The sequence below is a fragment of the Hylobates moloch genome, unplaced genomic scaffold, assembly GCF_009828535.3.
Source record: "Hylobates moloch isolate HMO894 unplaced genomic scaffold, HMol_V3 SCAFFOLD_14, whole genome shotgun sequence".
Taxonomy (NCBI): Eukaryota; Metazoa; Chordata; class Mammalia; order Primates; family Hylobatidae; genus Hylobates; species Hylobates moloch.
This window is the reverse complement of record NW_026652289.1, coordinates 101,009,688-101,031,654: the sequence shown is the minus strand read 5'-3', so window position 1 is coordinate 101,031,654 and position 21,967 is coordinate 101,009,688. Positions and strand designations below refer to the sequence as shown.

Genomic DNA, 21,967 nt, shown 5'->3' with positions numbered 1-21,967 from the left:
CGAGGCCGCAACGCAACTGACATACATGCTAGAAGGAGAAAGTGCTATATTAGGCCTTGTGTCCTCCTTTGAATCACATTCTCCTGAGATGTGGCTGACCCTTAGGCCCATGGTGTTCTTGAATGTGATTGACATGCGTGGTTAGCAAGCTAGTGAGAGAGAACCAGGAAAATTGCTATCAAAACAATTACGTACAGGGACATCGGAACAAAGGCTTGAGACCACTGGGGAATGAGGGACCATCCCAGTTCTGCCACGGATGCCTTCGGGGATGGTGGCCAAGTCAGATCTTTGTGTCTTGTTTCTTCGTAGCAGATTAAATAGAACTATCTTCACCACACTCACTATTTGAAAGTGTGTTTTAAAAAGAAACTTAAGGTGAAAATGTTGAAGGTTTTATTTTGGGTGGAGGGAAGGTGGTGCCATTGAAAGGCAATCTCTGAAGGGAAGATTCTGTAAAAGGAAGCCATTTTATCTGCCTACAATTTGGTCATTTCAAAGAAATTCTATATACATGTGTTAAGACTAATTTATATGCTGAGTTGTGTGCTATGTGGTCTTCATAGGAGTTATAATCTAGTAAACCGAGCTAACTCCTGCATTCTCAAACGGTTTCCTATGCCTGTGCCAGTTTCCATCCCTAAATTCTGGCCAGTTTCATTCCCTATTTCTGCTCAAAGGCTACAAACCATTGCTAGTTACAGGTACAGAACGGTCCTGTGGTGGGAGCTCCCCACTTGAGTATAAACTGTGGCTGGAGTTCAGACGTGTGGATGTATATGTGGAACGGATAGGGCAAGGCTCTAGAAGCCAATTGATTGGAGCGATTGAGGAGCCTCCTGGGACAGAACAAATCTTTGAGGAAGAAGCCAGACACACTGAGCTTGAGCTAGGAACAAAGACAAAGTCTTGGGAAGGGAGAGGTCCTTTTGCATTCAGCCTTGTGTCCTGGCCCTTGTCTGAATCCAGTAGGAGTTGGGGAGGGGGAAGAAGATGGAAGGAGGCTAAAAGTGAAAATTGAAATACCTGTTTCAAACTTTTTAACTTCCAGATTTCACATTCATAACACATGCCCTCACTTCCTCCTTTAGTAGAAAAAAAAGGTATGAATAAAAGTGCAAACAACAGGAAACCTGACTAGAGGTGGAAATTTGAAAAATAGGGAATTTATTATCTCATAAAATAAGAAGTTTGGAGAAAGGTGATTCCAGTATTGGTTGGTCAAATAACTTAGGAAAGTTGTCCAGGATTGAAATGGGATTCTTCCTTCTGCTCTGCCGTCTTCACATGATGGTAATTTCTCCTGTCATGTCCCTTCATGGCTATACGATGGCGTCTGCTTGTCTTGATGTCAAATACAGTCGGGCATCCAGCAAAGTAGCAAAGTATAGAGATACTATTTCTCTCTCTCTCTCCCTTTCTCCCTCTCTCTCTCTCTGTCTCTCCCCCTCCCTCCCTCCCTCCCTCCCTCTGACAATAAAGGAAGGGAAACCCTTTTTAGAGGCTTCTAGCAGAACTGAGTTCCACTGGGTAGAATTGTGTCACACACGAATCCTAAACTGATTATTTGTAAGAGGAGTGACACTAATCGTAATCTACTCCTCATGCTGGAGAGAGAAATCACCCTTTGTGAACACATAGAAGGATATAATCAGAACAGCATCAAATTTTGCCAGAAAAAAAGTGGCTGTGGCTTAGGCCCCAACAAGTTCCTTCATTTTTCCTTTCCTCTACCTCAGAATGTTTCTATATCTACTCTTCTTCATCACCTCTAAATTGTTTTATATTTATCCATCTCCTTCCCTTCCCTCCTCTCCCGTCCCCTTCCCTTCTCTCCCTCCCTTCTCTCTCTCCCCTCTCTTCTCTCTTTCTTTCTTTTGGCAAAAGGGTCTGGCTCTGTTGCTCAGGCTGGAGAGCAGTGGTGTGATCATGGCTTACTGCTCACTGCAGCTTCGACCTCGTGGGGTCCAGTGATCCTCTCATGTCAGTCTCTTGAGTAGCTGAGACTATAGGCACAAGCCACTATGCTCAGCTGATTTAAAAAACATTTTCTTCGGGGGCCGGGCGCAGTGGCTCACACCTGTATCCCAGCACTTTGGGAGGCCAAGATCGGTGGATCAGGAGGTCAGGAGTTGAAGACCAGCCTGGCCAAGATGCTGAAACCCCGTCTCTACTAAAAATCCAAAAATTAGCCAGGCGTGGTGGCATACACCTGTAATCCCAGCTACTCGGGAGGCTGAGGCAGGAGAATCGCTTCAACCTGGGCAGCAGAGGTTGCAGTGAGCCAAGATCACGCCACTGCACTCCAGCCTGGGCAACAGAGCAAGACTCCATCTCAAAAAAAAAAAAAATTCATAGAGGATCTCCTTATGTTGCTCAGGCTGCTCTTGAAATCCTGGGCTCAAGGGATCCTCCCACCTTGGCTTCCCAAAGTACTGGGATTACAGGTGTGAGCCACCACACCCAGCCATACTCTTTCTTTACCAACTCAATAAAGAGGTGAACCAGCTCCATTTCAAAACCTGGCCTTCCATCTGTCTATCTTCCTAAGATCTTACTCTTCTCCTAGCCCCTCACAGTGGTGAGGGGCTAAAATACAAGCAGGCTGTTCTACCTGGCACTCTGTTATTAAAAATCAGTGGAGAGCTGAAGCCCGTTTTATTGTTCCAAGAGAATTCAGATTGAAAACTGCAAGAACATATCCAGATCTTATTGAGTGGGAATGGGGAGGGTGCAGGGAGATGGGAAAGGGCATACTTTATCCTTTCCTACCTGGGTTCTATACCTGGGGCTTCTCCATTGGCTTGGCAATGTGGGAGTCCCATTGGCTGAATTGGGAGAGGGTGAAAGGGAAGCAATATGGGAGTCCTTGTCCCCTGAAGATTGAGTCCGACTCTATTTCTTTGAATCACATCCTGGAGGAACTCTGATAATGGCTTGGCTTGAACCTGAAAGGTGTTCTATTTTTTTCTTATGCTCATATTTATTCATTTCTTTCATTTAACAAATACTACCTGTCGACTCTCTTCCCGGTACTGTGCTATGTGCTAGGGAGACATTGGTGAGTAAGCCGAAGTGGAGTTTACTTTCTGGTGGGGAAGTTTGTCTCTCCACCAGGCTTGGCTTGAAATTCAAGGTTATCTCACAGGACTAGAATAAAAAGTAAACCTAAAAGCAAGACCGAGTCATTAACTCTATGCAGCATAATCTATGTTTTAATCCTTCACAAACAACCACCATTATTAGTGCAAATTATTTTGATTTTTACACAGCCCATAACATTTCATATCTTTTCACTGAGGCCATTGTTTCAAACAATTACAGTTTCCAACAAGATAAACACCATGTAGGGGAATGCACTTGTGGTACAATATGCTTTATTAATAACATGCCTTGTCAGCTGAGCAGGCGAGGCTATGGATGGATGATTACAGCAAAAATGGAGTCTTTATCTGATGCAAGCTTATGTATCATCCGAGTTGTTACCCTATCTCTGCTCACAGTCAGGAACCTGTCAGATCTTATTCAACAGAATGGTTTGTAGATGCATTGAAAGGAGAAAAAAATATTTAGTGTTACCTACCTTCCTTTGGCTACACTTGCCTGAGAATGTAGAGTAAAATAAAATTTGAATTTTTTTTAACATTTCAAAAATCACCAAGGTTTGTTACATACACTTTCATTTTTAGTAGAAAGTACATTCTCCAAAAAAGTGCTACACTATATTGAAATATAAAACTGCTTATATATTTCCTACTAATAGCAGTTCTGCTTCAGATGGTATCATGGACCCTTGGTGTCTAATTTATCTTGACAGCATCTGAAGTGGAAGTAGACCAATTCGGACTGCAGGTCCTGAAATATAAGTCAGAGAACGTGCATGTAGCAGAAGTGAAATGAGAGCATTTAAATGAAATATGAACCCGAATCAATCTGAATGAATTCCCCTAGCACCTCGGTCCAGGAAAGAAGCTGTAACCATTTTAATCCTTGCCCCACTCATGACCAAGTGCATCACCCTAAGAAGTCAGTTAATTCATCTCTGTGTTTTTGTGTTGTTATTTTTACAACAGGGTTAAAATCTCTAGTGCCCCTGTACTTGGAATTCAGGAGAAAAGAGAGTTACACTCTTTCTGAAATGTAGCTGATAATTATCAATCAGTTACTAACAGGAATTTATTGAGTCCCACACCGACCCATCATTGTATACCTAGGAACTAGCAAGCACCTTACACATAAATGCTAAAGAAATCTTTATTGAATGAATGAATGAGAAAATAATATCACCTACTGTGTACCAGATTCTATAGTATAACAGACATGAAATACATTCCTACCTTTAAGGAACTAATCACCTGTTGAAATAAGATACATATAAATACAAATGTACTTAACAATTAAAGTATTAAATGCAAAATAAATGTTATACTCCATCATTTTCAAAGTAGAATTTCCAGATTCTCAGTGCTATGAATTCTTTCCTAAAGTTGACCCATTGCCTATGGTTTTGTTGCGTAAAAGTGTTAGAAGATGTTTAATCAAATACTTCTAAATATAGAAATGTTTCATTAGGAAAATATTCTGTAGGGTTTATATTCTTTTTATATTTTATTTAAAGTATGACATTGACATTCATACAGTGAAATGCACAAACCATTACCCAAATCAAAATATAGAACCAGAAGTCCTTTCCCCCATGACCTTTCTCAGTTAATTCCCTTCTTCCTCCAACCCGCACAGGTAACCATTATTCTGACTTCTTCCATAGTGCAATGTAGCCTGTTGTTGAAAATTATATAAATGGAATTACACAATATGTTCTCCTTTGTGCCTGGCTTCTTTTGTTTAACATTGTACCTGTATGATGCATCCATTAGCAGTTCATTGTTTTTAATTGTTGCAAAAAAGTTATTTTCAAAGTGGTCTATGGACCCCTTAGGGTCCGTGAGAATTTTCAGGGGAGACTATGAGTAAAAATTATTTGGATAATAATTTAGAATTTTATTTTTGTATTTATATTTATATTTTATTTTATTTTACTTTATTTTTTGAGGCGGAGTTTTGCTCTGTCGCCCAGGCTTGAGTGCAGTGGTGCCATCTCAGCTTACTGCAGCCTCCATCTTCCAGGTGCAAGCTATTTTCCTGCCTCGGCCTCCTGATTATCTGGGATTACAGGCATCTGATACCACCCCTGGCTAATTTTTGTATTTTTAGTAGAGATGGGGTTTGACCGTGTTGGTCAGGCTGGTCTCGAACTCCTGACCTCAGGTGATCTGCCAGCCTCGGCCTCCCAAAGTGCTAGGATTACAGGTGTGAGCCACTGCGCCTGGCCAGATTTTATTTATTTACCCTTTTCGGTGCATTGATATTTTCATTGATGGTGTAAAAGCAGTGATGGTTAAAACTGCTGGCATATTAGCACGAATATTTTGTTTCCTTAGTTTATACTTTTTGTGTCCTCTCTGGAATATCTTTGTCTAACCCAAAGACACAAATATGTACTCCCATGTTCTTTTTCTATTAAGTTTTATAGTTTTAGGTTTTACATGTAAGACTATGATCCATTTCAAGTTAATTTTTACATATGGTGTGGTCCATTTTTTTTAATTTTGGAGGAGATGTCCATTAAAATTGTTCCAGCACTACTTATTAAAAAGGCTACTATTTCTTCCTCTCACCATTGAATTACCTTGGCATGTGTGTCAAAACTCAATTGACCTTACACTTATGGGTCTATTTCTAGACTTTGCAGCCTGCATGATTAATCTGTATGTCTGTCCTTTTGCCAGTGGCACAATTTGGGGAGAATTGTTATGTTAACAATATTGAATCTTTCGGTCCATAAACATGGTATATATTTCAACATATTTGTATTTTATTTTATTTCAGTGAGGTTTTGTGTTTTCAATGTAAATATCTTTTGTTAGATTTATTCAAAATTATTTTAATTTTTGGTATTATTGCAAAGGGAATTGCTCCTTAAATTCAATTTTTCAATAGTTTGCTGTTAGTATATAAGCATATACATTTTAATGTTTGCCTTAAATAGATTTTTACATATTAACCCAGTATCCTGTGACCTTGGGAAATTCACTTATGAATTCTAGTAATTGTTTTCTAGATTCCCTGGGATTTTTGCATTAAAAATCATGTCATTTGCAAACAGGGACAGTTTTACTTCTTCCCTTTTGATCTTCTTTCCATTTATTTTTCTTTCCTTCTTATAATGACTGAGACCTCCAATATAATGTTGAATAGAACTTTAGAATAGTGGGCATGGTATCTTTGCCTTGTTCCTATTGTGGGGGAAAACAATTCAGCCTTACATCATTAATTATATTGTACTTTTTTTATAGATGCCTTTTATTCATTTGAGGAAGTTCTCTTATTTCTGATTTGCTGAAAATTTTTATCAAGAATCAATGTTGAATTTTTGTGAAATGCATTTTCTGTATCTATTGAAGTGATCATATGGGTTTTCTCTTTTTTTTTGTTAATATAATGAATTTCATTTATCAATTTTAAAATGTTAAACTAACTTTTCATTCCCCAGATAAGCCCTACTTAATCTTTAAGTGTTACTCTTTTAATATTCTATTGATATGATTTGTTAGTATTTTGTTAAGGATTTTGCCTCTATATCAGTAAAGGATATTATCTGTAAAATGTAAATACAATCTTTGTCAGGTTTTGCTATTAAGCTTATGTTACTGTATTAGTTTGTAGGGCTACTGTAAGGAAATGCCACAGAGTGGGCGGTCTAAACAATGTAAATTAATTTTTTCACAGTTCAGGAGGCTAGCAGTCCAAGATCAAGGTCTTAGCAGGTTGGATTTCTCCAGAAGCCTCTCTCCTTGGTGTGCAGATGGCTGCCTTTTTGCTGTGTCCTCATGTGGTCTCTTCTCTGTGTACATAAGAGCCCCGGTGTCCTTCCCCTTATAAGGACACTAGTTATATTGAATTAGGGCCGCACCCTTACAGCCTCATTTTAACCTAATCAGCTCCGTAAAGACCTTATCTCCAAATATGATTGCAATATGAGGTACTAAACATTGGAACTTCAGCATACAAAGTTTGAGGAGGCACAATTCAGTCCATAAAAATTAACCTCATAAAATGAAGTGGATAGTGTTTTCTCTTCCTCTCTTTTCTGAAAAACGTATTCTCCCCTCTTCTCTTTTCTGGAAAACATTTGTGTAACTTTGATATTTTTACCAGTGAAACCATCTGGCCCTGAAGTTTTCCTTTTGGAAAGGTTTTTCATAACATACTCAATTTGTCTATTAGATATAGGCTTATTCAGATTTTCTGTTTTTTTCTTGTGACTATTTTGGTGCATTGTACATTTCAAGGGATTTGTCTTTTTCGTCTGTATTGTTGAATTTGTTGGCCTAATGTTGTTCTTTTATTATGCATTTGATGTCTTGCTGGGTATGGTGGCTCACACCTGTAATCCCAGCACTATTGGAGGCTGGGGTGAGAGGATCACTTGAGGCCAGGAGTTTGAGTCCAGCCTGGGCAACATACCAAGACCTTGTCTCTACAAAATATTTTTAAAATTAGCTGGGCATGGTGGCATGCTCTTGTAGTTCCAGGCACTTGAGAGGCAAGGTGGGAGAACTACTTGAGCCCAGGAGGTGGAGGCTATAGTGAGCTATGATTGTGCCAGTGCACTCCATCCAGGAAGACAAAGTAAGACCTTATCTCCAAACAAACAAACAAGCAAACAAAGCTTTTTCAAACTCTTCTTGTTTTAAATCATTATACCTTTTAAAAATAAGAGGGAAAAAATCAAGATTCATCTTATTATTCTGGATGCTTAACTTTTCCATATAAATTTAACAATTAGTTTGTCAATTTCTACAAATAGTTTGCAATTGTGATTGAGAGTGCAATTAGCCTGTAGATTAGTTTTGTGGAAATTGCCACCTTAACAATATTACATCTTTAGATCCATGAACATTGTATGTATCTCCATCTATTTATATCTTCTTCAAATTCTCTTGTCAGTGTATTGCTGTTTTTAGCATACATATCTTGCACAAGTTTGTTGGGTTTATCCCTAACAATGGTGGCATTAAAAATGGTACTGTTGTTTACATTTCAGTTCCTAGCTGTTAGTTTCATATATTTATATATATTGACATTATATCCTGTGAGCTTTCTAAACCCATTTATTAAATCTAGCAGCTTTTATGTAGATATTTCTGGGATTTTAATGTACATGATATGTTACCTGTGAATGAAGACAGTTTTATTTCTTCTTTTTTTTTTTTTCTGAGATAGGGTCTTGCTTTGTTGCCCAGGCTGGAGTGCAATGTTGAGATCTCAGCTCACTGCAATCTCCACCTCTCCGGTTCAAGCAATTCATCTGCCTCGGCCTCCTGAGTAGCTGGAATTACAGGGGCCCGCCACCATGCCTGGCCAATTTTTGTATTTTTAGTAGAGATGGGGTTTCACCATGTTGGCCAGGCTGGTCTTGAACTCCTGACCTCATGATCTGCGCACGTCAGCCTCCCAAAGTGCTGGGATTATAGGCGTGAGCCACCACTCCTGGCCTATTTCTTCTTGTCCAATCTGCATGCCTTTTATTTCTTGTCCTTTTTAAAATTTCTTTTTCTTTTCTTATTACATTGGCTAGATTCTCGAGTAAAAGCAATGAATGAAGACATCTTTGCCTTGTTTTCGGCAATAGGAAGAAAAACATTTAGTCTTTCACCATTAATCATCATATTAAAAATAGGTTTTGCTTAGTCTTTCATGAGATTGGGGAATTTCCCTTTTCTTCCTAGGTTGCTGAAATTAGTACTTGTCTTTTTAATATTCTTTGTGACGAAATGGGAAGTACCTGTGAAGTACTACTGCTGCATACAGAAATATGATTGCCTCAAGAAAAGCACTTGTGTGATTGTTTGAGTTGTGAAGTGAACTGGTTGCTTCTTTTTATGGAACATTATTTTTACTTAAAATAACCAAGGACAAACTATGACTACTTAGACTTAAGTATCTGGCAGATATTTTCTCAAAAAAAAAAAAAAAAAAAAAAGGTTGTGTAAGACGAGGAAAACAACTGACTATATTTGTTAACATTTGTACCATTTGCATTTTAAACCAAAAATTGGAATTGTGAAAAATGTATATTCACTATCCTGGGACTTAACATCTTCCCAGTACTTTAAGACTTTTTTCCAGTGGTGTTATCAGCAAATGTGATTTTTCTGATGTACAATGAAATATGTCAACATTTGGAAGATCTACATAATTTAATCAACCAATTTTTTTTTTTTTTTTTGAGATGGAGTTTTGCCCTGTCACCTAGGCTTGAGTGCAGTGGCGAAATCTCGGCTCACTGCAACCTCGACTTCCCAGGTTCAAGTGATTCTCCTGCCTCAGCCTTCCCAGTAGCTGGGATTACAGGCGTGTGCCACCATGCCCAGCTAATTTTTTGTATTTTTGGTAGAGACGGGGCTTCACTGTGTTAGCCAGGATGGTCTCCATCTCGTGACCTCATGGTCTGCCTGCCTTGGCCTCTCAAAGTGCTGGGATTACAGGCATGAGCCACTGTGCCTGGCCATAGTGAACCAATATTTTAAGAAACTACCACTTTTCAAATTTTATATAGTATTAAAGAATACTGTTCACAATTTTCTGAAAAGGCTATTTAAGTAATTCTTCCTTTTCCCACTATCTATCTTTGTGAGGTAAGATTTTCTTCATATATTTAACCAAAACAACATATCATGATAGACTGAAAACAGAAATAGTATGAAAATCCAGTTGTCTTTTTTTTTTTTTTGAGACGGAGTCTCGCTCTGTTACCCAGGCTGGAGTGCAGTGCAACTTCCGCCTCCTAGATTCAAGTGATTCTTCTGCCTCAGCCTCCCAAGTAGCTGGGATTATAGGTGCCTGCCACCATGCCCGGTTAAGTTTTGTACTTTTAGTAGAGACAGGGTTTCACCATGTTGACCAAGCTGGTCTTGAACTCCTGACCTCAAGTGATCTGCCCGCCTGGGCCTCACAAAGTGCCAGGATTACAGGCATGAGCCACTGTGCCCAGCCTCAGTTATCTTCTAGTAAACCAAACTTTAAGAGGTTTGCAAAAGTGCAAAATAATGCCACTTCTTACTAATTTTTTTTGGAAAATATAGTTGTACATAAAAATACATGTGTTAAAATGTACTGATTTTTTACTGTTTTTTTTTATTTTGGTAAAATATACATAACATACAATTTACCATTTTAACCATTTTTTGGTGTACAGTCGAGTGGCCTTAAGTGCATTCACGTTGTTGTGCCACTATCACCACCATCTATAGCTATCTCCAGAAATTTTCATCTTCCCAAACTGAAACTCTGTACCAATTACACCAATTACACAGTAACTCTCCATTCCTCTCTCTCCAGAGCCCCTACCAACTACAATTCTATTTTCTACCTCTATGAATTTGACTACTCTAGATGCCTCCCTCAAGTGCAATCATACAATGTTTGTCTTTTTGTGTCTGGCTTGTTTTACTTAACATAATGTCTCCAAGATGTATTCATGTTGTTACTGTTATTTTAAAATTAAATTAATGAATATAATTTTTAAAAATATCTTGGTCTTAATTTTTTTTTTTTTCAAGAGACAGGATCTCTTGTTCTGTTGCCCAGGTTGGTGCAGTGGTGTGATCATGGCTCGCTGCAACTTTGAACTCCTAGCCTCAAGTGATTCTCTCACCTCAGCCCCCCAAGTAACTAGGGCTGCATGCACACACCATCATGCCTGGCTAACTAAAAAAAAATTTTTTTGTAGAGATAGTGCACAGGCTGGTCTTGAACTCCTGAGCTCAAGTGATTCTCCTGCCTCAGCCTCCAAAAGTGTTGGGGATTACAGGCGTGTGCCACCATATTTGGCCTAATTTTTTTCTTTTTGAGAAAGAGTCTTGCTTTGTGGCCCGTGCTGGAGTGCAGTGGTACCATCTCAGCTCACTGCAACCTTCGCCTCCGGGGTTCAAGTGATTCTTATGCCTCAGCCTCCTGAGTAGCTGGGATTACAGGCGTGGATCACCATGCCCAGCTAATTTTTTGTATTTGTAGTAGACATGGGGTTTCACCAGGTTGGCTGGGCTGGTTTTGAACTCCTGGCCTCACGTGATCTTGAAGAGATCCCCACCACACTGTTTAATGAAGCTGTGGCCAGCTCAGAAATGAACTCTTATGTTAATTTACCCTCCTTTCCCGCCTCATTTGCCTATTCTGCACTCTCAATGTCCTCAGATTACACCTCTCAATAAAGTGCTGGTCCTTAAATTTGCTTAGGCTGTGTTTTCTAAATAACTCAGGCAAAGACAGTGCCCAAAACAGTATAACAAGTGCTTAAGAAGATATTTTATAAAGAAACTAAGAAAAAAATTGGCTGTAAATATAGAAATATAAATAATTTTCCTCTAGTAAATTGAGAATTCGTGACAATAGGAGCCCTAAAATTGAGATTTAAAAAAAAACACAAAACCTTAAGCATGTATGACATTGACATTTTGTAGAATATTTCCTTTTTTAACATATAATGTTTATTATTTGGGATTTCTCTAATGTTTCCTCATGATTACATTCAAGTTCTGAATATCTAGCCAGAATGCTTCATAAATGATACTGTGTCTTTCTTAGGGAATCACATTTACAGGTTCATACATTATGTCTGTAATATCAATTCATCATGTGGTCAAGATTGCTAATCCTTTTTTTTTTAACAAGTGCATTTAAATGTCTCTACTTTTCTCATTTATCATGGCATCATTATTATCCACCTCACATAATAGAGTAGGCTTCACTTTTATTGCCTCCTGTTTCAGCCCCCCACGACTACCAACTAAAAGGTAAGCACCACAGAGGCAAGGATGTTTGCCTGTTGTTTTCATGGATATAATATATTCCAAATGTGTGTATAGTGCCTACCACATATTTACTGAATGCGTGAATGAACAGATGATGATTCAGATTAGTAGATTATTGGATAACAGAGAATTTATGTCCTTTATGACAGAACATTAGTTTAATTTTTTAGAGACAGGGGATCTCACTATGTTTCGCAGGCTGGTCTTGAACTCCTGAGCTTAAGCAATCTTCCTGCCTTGGCCAGCCAAAGTGTTGGGATTACAGGCATGAGCCACCGTGCCTAGCTGTGCCTAATTTACAAATTACATTTTATCCTGGATGCATATATATTTATGAAAAACGTAGTATATATGGGGTTTGGTACTATCCACGGTCTCAGGCATCCACTGGGGGTCTTGGAATGTATCACCCTCAGATAAGGAGGGACTACTACTACAAAATAATAGTTTTACTACTTTTTCCATTTCTCTGTACATTTATAATCGACAGTAAGAGAGCTTTAATGTTTTGACAAACATTTTAAAGGTCACAGGATAGTCATAATTGTTCCACTGATTATTATTATTATTATTTTTTAAGATAGAGTCTTGCTCTGTCACCAGGCTGGAGTGCAGTGACATGATCTCAGCTGACTGCAACTTTTGCCTCCCAGGTTCAAGCAATTCCCCTGCCTCAGCCTCCTAAGTATCTGGGATTACAGGCATGTGCCACCATGCCCGGCTAATGTTTTGTATTTTAGTAGAGATGGGGTTTTACTATGTTGGCCAAGATTGTCTCCATCTCCTGACCTCGTGATCCACCTGCCTTGGCCTCCCAAAGTGCTGGGATTACAGGCGTGAGCCACTGCGCCCAGCCTCCATTGATTATTAAGATCACTTTGCACAGTTTTAGCTTGCACTCCCTGCATTCAAGGGAAGGTGCAAGTTAAATACTTAAAAATGAAAAACAGAATGTTCTTACCATAGACATGATCTGAAGAAAATGAAGAACCACTGACTGGAGATGACAAGCTATAGACATTAGCCTCCCGTTTGGATCAATCCCAAATCTATATCTCCAGCTTGAGTTTCCAAGTGACTTTTGGGCATTCTACCAGCACTTAATATCCAAAACTGAACTTCGTCCTAACCCTCCCACCTACCAAAAAGCACCAAGCAGCTTGATTCTCTATGATAGAGTATCAGTCAGGATTAGTTTTGATGGCTAAACAGAGACCTGAAATAACAGTAGCTTAAGCAAAGTAAAGATTAATTTTTCTATCAAAATAAAACTCTAGGGTTAGGCAACCCACTTGCTAATTAACCCAGGGCTAATTCCAGTATGAAGAATCACCAATTATCAGGAATCTAGGCCTTTCCTATTTTTTGTTCTATAATCCTTACCATGAAGCTTTTTTATCTTCAAGTTACCTCATGGTCACAAACCAGCTGTGGGCGCTCTAACCTTGACATTCCAGGCAGAAAGAAGAAAGGTAAAGAAAAAGTGCTGCCACCCTGCTATTCAATATACTTTAGAGAGCTCTCACGGATGCCCCATTCCAAAATGTCTGCTTATGTCTTATTAGACAATCCTATCTGTAATGGAGACAGAGAAACGTGGTTTTTAGCTGGTCATGTTGCTATCTTTTATATTAATACTATATAGGTCAGTTACATAGAAAATGGGTAGAATGAATATTAGGCAAGCAATTAGTGGTCTTTTGTCAGACATCTTTAATGATGCTACTATTCACCTAGTCATCAAGCCAGAGACTTGTGGATTATCTGAGACTCTTCTATCTCCCTCACTGCCCATATCCGAGGTTAGTTTATTATACTTTCTAAATATCTTTTGCATTTGGAACTCCACTTTTTTCTTTGATGCTCTATTGCCTAGAATAGTACATGACACAGATTGTTGATGTTTATAAATGTTTGTAAAATTCTGATTCAATAGCTGCTTTTCCTACAACTGGGGGAAGTTATCTCAGTGAACTTTACATCAGATCCTTCAAACAATATTCAAAGAACATTCCTATTATATTATAATGTGTAATTTCTGAAGTTCTTTAAGTTACAAAGCAATTTCCTATTCTCCGACACTAGTGGGAATTGAATTAGTTATTCAATTTCAACAATATGAAACGTACTCCCCTCTCTGATAGTTAATGTTTCTTAATTGTATAACTTTGTCTGTTAGTAGCTTCTGTCTCTTACACTCTCTCTTCCAGAAGTCCCCTATGGGACTTCCTTCAACATGCCCATTAGTGCATGAGTGTGTGCACGCGCGCACAAACACACACACACACACAGTGGTGGCCTCAAGAATCTTGTTCCTTACGAAGTCAAAATGTCAAACATCTCAGTGGCAGGTATGAAAAACAGTAACTCTATCCCTGCTGAGGCACCTGCTGAATATTCCATATGCCAGGTGCTAATTTTAGGAGAAAGAAAGGAAAGTTTAAAAATGTATTCTCTTCTCCCTGCTCAGCAAGAGCCTCCTTTCCTTTTCTTCTCAAGCAGCTGCTGCAGAAGCTTACGTGAATGCAAAATACAAGCGGTATTAGAAACAAGGCATAATTTAAAAGAATTCACCAGATGACTTAAACAAATAAACCTATTGGGTTAAGCTTATTGTTCTGGAGAGACTAAACACTGTGACTGGCCTTGGATTGATGGAATTCACTGGAATAGAGCAGAGCTGACAAATTAGTATAAAATATTTGGCAGTTGTGCTTTGTCTGAGGACAAATGACCAGCTTACTTTAAATTCATTTTCTGCAGCTGGCGAGTGGGTGGCCAGGTCTGCATCATACCTACTGTAGCCGAGTAAGTAACATTTCTTGACTTTGACAGGCTGCCCCCATTTGATTAGATATTTTACAAAACAATGTACACCGCAGATCGTTTTCAAAATGTTTTTGTTTCTCCAATTCCTGACATTCTGGTATAAATGAAGACCTCTGCAAGCTCTGAACATGCTCAGAGAATGGGTTGTTTTGACAAGCTGGAAAATAGACTATTTGCCAGCAGTCTGCAAGCCAGAGCTTTAATAGTAGTCATATTACAAATGCTATTTTATCTTTGCCTTTACCATATTCCTTTATAGCTCCAAATATTTTATTTGGTCAAATAATTTATTTGAACACAGCAGCATTGGAGTGGGCAGTGGGAGCAAAAACACAAAGACCATTGTTGCAATTTCTTACTGCATTTGACATCATAATTTTATTCATTTGCTTTTTCAAACTAAAATTTCATGCAAAGTTGATGCCATTTCAACATGAATATGATTCTATATAATAAGTTGAATGTGTAGAAATTCAGATATCTAGAAGTTATGAAACAAGGAATCAATTAGGTATACAAAAGCTGATGACTCACTGTAGAAATATTCTTGGCCTCCTGTGCTGTGTATTAGTAACCATGGCCTACCCCAATTCCCATTTCCTTTAGTTGTGGAAGTTCTTGTGTCTGCTTCTCTGTATGTTTATTTACTGCTCTTTTTTTCTTTTTTTTAATCAGTGCCTCTGTGATGTTTCCTCATCTCCTAACATTTCTATTTACTCATTCTAGAAGCTAGACATCTGCAGAAAGTGCTAGCTAATCATTTAAGAATTATTCTTTATCCCTTTAGCATTTGTGTTAAATGTAAATGTAATCCTAGGCATTTTATACTTTAATTTGGGGGCTTATTTTGGAGATTTATTATTATTTTGTCAGTAATTATATTTGGAACTTTTCTTTCATTCTTAAATCTGATTTTATTTTTATTATTTATATATTCTTTTGAGACAAGGTCTCACTTGGTGCCCAGACTGGAGTGCAGTGGTGTGATCTTGGCTCACTGCAACCTCCACCTCTGCCTTCTGGCTCAAGCGATCCTCCTGCCTTAGCCTCCCAAGTTACTAGAACTACAGGTGTGTGCCACTACGCCCCGCTAATTTTTGTGTTTTTGGTGGGGGTAGAGACAGGGTTTTTCCATATTGCCCAGGCTGGTCTTGAACTCTTGGGCTTAAGTGATCCACCTGCTTGGGCCTTGCAAAGTGCTGGGATTACAGGTGTGAACCACTGCACCTGGCCCAAATCTGACTTTATAATTGAAGATAGATCTTCCCAAGAGACTGCTTTTTCCCATAAAAATAATTATTTTAGGAACAGCAAATAAAATTTTAAATGAAAGGAGCCTCTAATTGACCTTCGACTGATAGTCACAATTTTGCAAAGGAGAGGAGTCTCTCAGCTGTCTCTTTCCTACCTCACATCTTCCCCACTTACTGCAGCATGGTCTTGGGCCAGTTATTTAACATTTCTGGGCCTCAATTCCCTTATCTGTGAAATGTGGATAAGAATAGTACCTACCACTAGGGTGGTTATAAGGATTAAGAATTAATGTGTACAGGGTGGGCGCAGTGGCTCATGCCTGTAATCCCATCCTGGATAACACGGTGAAACCCCGTCTCTACTAAAAATACAAAAAAAAAAAACAAAAAAAAATTAGCCGAGCGTGGTAGCAGGCACCTGTAGTCCCAGCTACTCAGGAGGCTGAGGCAGGAGAATGGCGTGAACCCGGGAGGCGGAGCTTGCAGTGAGTCGAGATAGCTCCCCTGCACTCCAGCCCGGGTGACAGAGTGAGACTCAGTCTCACAAAAAAAAAAAAAAAAAAAAAATTAAAGAGTTAATGTGTACAAAGTGCAATGAACCACACCTGGCTCCTAATAAAAGTTCCAAAAAATATTAGCTGTTGTTATTGTCAAAGTACCTCTATATAGATATATTTTCCTATCCTTTCTACTTTTCTTTCTCCTTCCCACATCAGCTTGTGAGAGAACAAGTCACTTCTAAGGATGCTAGGAGATTAGGAAGTGTGACTTGAAGCTGTGGTCACACTCTAATCGTTTTGATAAACCCAAATGTTTAAATCCCAAAGAAAAAAAAGTTCACCAAGACTGCCATATTGAACAACTCCAGGGGGCGCCATCCACCTGGTAGAGTGACTGCTGTTCCTGAAATTGTGCAGTGGACAATCCATGCAGCTATACATGGTAGCTCTGCATCCCACCATTCATTACTTTATTTTCCTCACAATTCATTGTTTTCCATTTCACGTAAAGTTATGCGTGCATAATGACATTTTGGTCACTGATGGACTGTGGACTGTGTTTAGGGTGGTGGTCCCATAAGATTATAATACAGCATTTTAACTATGCCTTTTCTATGGTTAGCCATGTTTAGAAACACAAATACACTGTGTTATAATTGCCTACAGTATTCAGTACAGTAACATGCTATCCAGGTTTGAAGCCTCGGAGCAATAGGCTATAACATATAGCCTAGGTGTGTAGTGGGTTATATCATCTAGGTTTGTGTAAATACATTCCATGATGTTCACACAATGACGAAATCACCTAGTCAGGGATTTTTCAGAATGTATCCCCGTCGTTAATGCATGAATTTATGTGTAGTTCTATACACTCACTATATGACACACACACATAAAGCTTATCCATTGTTTTCCTTATACAAGTCTTTTTTTTCTTTCTAAAGGTGTTGACATTCAACTGGCAGTTATGTGTTTGTGTGCATCAAGGTTTATATTCACACCTACATGAAGTATTAATAGTGATAGAAAAATGTAAGAAGTAAAGAATAAATTACATTTAACTGAGTTGAAAATGCTCATAATTTATAAACATGATTGCTTTTTCTTCCCTCTATGAGATGATTACAAGTGGCTCAAAGGATGTGAATAGAAGCAAAATATTTAGTTAATTGACCATTGAAGTGATGGGGGCTGATAGTAGATTTCCTGTCACTAAATGAAAGACACAGTCAAGCTGGGATAAATGTGATTGGCCAAATATCTCCACGATGTGTATGTCCACTTTCTGTCATGTGTCTGTAGACACTGCCAGTGATTTGAATCAATATAACTTTTTTTATTATTGTAAATAAAATGCTTCATTTAGTTAGTTCTTTCTTTGACGTGAGGAAAAATTGTTCTCTGATGAACTACTTCAAGAAATATCCATTGAATTTTGAATACTGTGACAGTTTTATTTCGATTTATGACCAGTAATAGAGCTACATACAGGTGGTACTGAATTTCTACAAGATCCTCACTGCCATTTAAGCAACACAGATGTTTCCTTTATTCTTAATGAGTTAATCCCACTGCCATTCAAGCACAAGGAAGAAGGAGAAGACACCCAAAGGCCTATGTAGCTAAAGGGAGTAGAATAAGCAAAAAGCCTAGCTAATCTACAAATTTGATAATTCACCCTTGAATAATTGAAAGTTTGATATATTTGCATTAGGAATGTGTAAATCAAGAGCACTGAAGTTCAACGCATGCTGTGCTAAAATTAAAACAGTACTCAGATGGACTGAACCATGATTCATGATGTGCTTTTTTCAGTCTTTGGCATAGAATTTTCCTACTTACAAAAGAATCACAATGGAAAATACATAAAACTGTAGCTTTCTCTCTTGAGATGAATATTCTGCATGTAATAATCTCTTGCTTCTTAAGTTACCATTCAGTTCACTTCAACAGTCATCTACTGAGCACCTTATTATGCTATATCTGAGGGTTCAAGGACGAATAAAACATAATCCCTGTTCTTAAGTTGTTTTCTCTCCATCCAAAGGATTGAAATAAAGTCAAGTGATGAAGGTACTGGGTTGGGGAGGCATGAAATAAGGTATGAAAGGACGTAGGGCAGACATTTGGGTCTTATTCTTTATAGCACTTGTTTTAGTAATCACTGGCAAATTGTTCTCCTACCCAGATTGCCTTCCCCTATCTTTCTCAGCTCTTAGTATTGTCAACCTATCTTGTCCTGGGTTTAATAAAATATTCATCTAATAAAGTATGTGTGTTAAACTCTTAATGTACAAGTAACTTTTTGGGTGTTGACAGTGACACAAAGTGATTGTCTTACAGCTGCTCACAATTTTCAATATTGGTTGAAAAAATAGTCACAGGAACTAACCCCCAAATAAGTCAAATAATGATTAACTTTGTCATAGGATTATAAATTGCGCTCAATAGGGACAATGTGAAGTCAGAGTTTAGTGTGGAGAATCAGGTTCTTGACCAAGATTACACCACTGGTAAGCAGCAGAGCTGGGGTTTGAGACCAGGTCTGCCTATCGCCAATATCAGCATTCTTTTCACTTTAAAATTGCAACACAAAATAACATCATAAACATCAGTGCTTATCACAGACATATGCAACATTAAAATTGTTTTCAGCATTTTATGTGGAACTTTTACTTATTATTATACTTTTGATCTATTGAGTGTCTTTTAGGGCCTTTTTCACACGCGGGTCTGTCCTCCCACCTAGAGGAAAACTCCTTTCTTTAGGATGCGGTGGAAAGAAATATGGACACTGAAGTGTATCGCTGGTTATGTAGAGCAGGGGTCCTGAATCCCTGGGCCATGGACAAACTTCCCCCATCTGTGGAAAAATTGTCTTCCGTGAAACCGGCCCTTGGTGCCAAAAAGGCTGGGGAATGCTAACATAGCATCTTTACTTTTCTCATCCATAAAAACCTCGCAGGGTTGTGGTAGAGATTAAAAGAAATAATTAATGCAAAGTCTCTAGCATAGCATGTCACTGACAGACCACTCTGGAAAGGTGAGTCATCTTCCCTTGAATTAAGAGAAAATATGCCTTTAAGTCAATCTGAGGCAATACATTACAGCTGACAAGGACTGGAGGCCTGTCTTGTTTACCCTCGGTTGTTGCCCAGAGTGGAGCATGGAAATCCAGTGCATTGATACTCTTTTCTCAAGGTCATATTGACAAATGTAAGCAGAAGAAGTTTGATCATGTTTCTGTTTCTGTTTCTAGAGAAGTGGCAACCTACTCCTAAAACATATTAAATAACTGGTCTGGATTTGGGGGACTGTTACCCACGTTTAATAGTTTCAGTAATAAGATTGTGGGAAAATAATTTGGCCTTGTGTAATTATTAATGATCTTGAACAACTTTTTATTGGTTTATTGGAAATTTATATTTTTTCCAGTGATTTGTCTGTTAATGTTCTTTGTCTTTTACTTAGTAATTTGCAGGAACTCTTGATAGATTATGGAATTTAATTTTTTTTTTTTGCAACAGAGTCTCGCTCTGTCGCCCAGGCTGGAGTGCAGTGGCGCGATCTCTGCTCACTGCGACCTCAGGCCTCCCAGGTTCAAGTGATTCTCCTTTCTCCTGGTTCAGCCTCCCAAGTAGCTGGGACTACAGGCATGCACCACTATGCCTGGCTAATTTTTTGTATTTCTTAGTAGAGATGGGATTTCACCATGTTGGCCAGGCTGATCTGGAACTCCTGACCTCATGCGATCCACTCGCCTCTGCTTCCCAAAGTGCTAGGATTACAGGGGTGAGCCATGGCATCTGGCCTGTTGGTATATCTTTTAAATATAGCTTGTCTTCGAAAGATATATTGCATATCTTTTAGTTTAGGTTATCTTTTCCATACATGAATTCTAAATTTTTATGTAGCCCAATCTGCCAAATCTGACATGCCTTGTGAAACTCTCTACAATTCAAGGCTATATATATTTCTTCCATGTCCTAGCACCATTTGTTCAGAACAGTATACTTTCTCCTCTGAATTGCCTTTTCACCTTTGTCAAAAATCTGTTGTCTATATATGTATGCATGGTTTTATTTCTGGACTCCATCCTGTGCCAACGATTTCTTTGTCAATCTTTATTATCAATAGCACATTGTACTGGTTACTGTAGCTTTATGTATTGAAATCAGGTAGCATTAGCTCTCCAAATTTTTTGTTCTTTTTCGAAATTGTTTTGGCGATTGTAGATCCTTTGCATTTCCATATGAATTTTGTAATCAGCCTGTCAAATTCTGCCAAAAGGCCTGCTTGAGATGGAAATGAATGTACAGCTCAGATTGGGAAGAATTGACATCTTAACCATATTGAGCCTCCTGAAGCATGAAAAAGGTGTATCTCTTCATTTATTCAGATTTTCTTTAATCAGTGTCAGTAATGTTTTGTAGTTTCCAGTATGCAGGATTCTTACATCTTTGGTCAGATTTATCCCTAAATGTTTTCTAGTTTTTGATGTTATTATAAATGATATTGTTTTAATTTTTTTTTATTTTCACTTGCTCATTAGTGGTAAATAGAAATACAATTGATTTTTTAATATATTAATTTTGTATCCTACATGCTTGCTAAACTCATCATTAGTTCTAGCACCTGTTTTGTAGATTCTTTAGGATTTCCTACATAGGTGGTCATGTCGTCTTCAAATAATGACAGGTCTACTTCTTTCTTTTCATCTGGATGCCTTTAATTTCTTTTTCTTGCTTACAACCTCCAGTTAAATGTTTACTAGAGGTGGTGAGAGCAGACATACTTGTCTTTTTCCCAATCTTAGAGGAAAGCTTTTGTTTTTACAAGTATGATGCTAGCTCTAGGTTTTTGTTTTTGTTTTTATAGATGCTGTTTATTAGATTGAGTACTCCCTTTTATTCCTAGTTCGCTGAAAGTTTTTTTTATCAGAAACTGATGTTGGATTTTTTCGAAGGCTTTATTCGTGTCTATTGAGACTATCATATGCTTTTCTTTTTAAGTTTGTGTTTATATGGTGTCTTATATAATTTTTTTGAAAGTAAAACAACTTTGAATTCCTGGGATAGACCTAACTCAGTCATGATGTGTTATCCTTTTTAAATATTGATTGATTTGCTAAATTTTGTTTAGCATTTTGTATCTCTGTTCATGAGGGATATTGGTTTGTAAATTTCTTTTTTCGTTATTTGTCTGTCTGGTTCTAATATCAGGGTAATGGAGAACTCACAGAATTAGTTGGAAAGTATTTGCTCTTCAATTTTTTGGAAATTTGTGGAGAATTAGAACTATTCATTAACTGTTCATTCATGAATGTAACATTCATTAAATGTTTGGTGGAATTCACCAATAAAGCCATCTGGATCAGAGTCTTCTTTGTGGGAAGGTTTTTAACTGAAAATTTTATTTCTTTAATAGATATACATATTTTTGTTTTGTTGTTTTAGTTTTGAGACGCAATCTCAGCTCACTGCAACCTCTGCCTCCTGGGTTCAAGCGA

The 21,967-nt window shown here is 38.1% G+C and overlaps 1 protein-coding gene across 1 annotated transcript in view; it reads left to right on the top strand.

Moving 5' to 3' along the window:
* The first annotated feature begins 756 nt into the window (after positions 1 to 756).
* MNS1 (meiosis specific nuclear structural 1) overlaps positions 757 to 21,967 on the top strand; it is a 433,362-nt gene continuing 412,151 nt past the window's right edge. The window contains exon 1 of the mRNA XM_058427955.1: positions 757 to 775. The gene's annotated coding sequence lies outside the window, so the exon portion shown is untranslated. The remainder of the gene's footprint in view (positions 776 to 21,967) is intronic.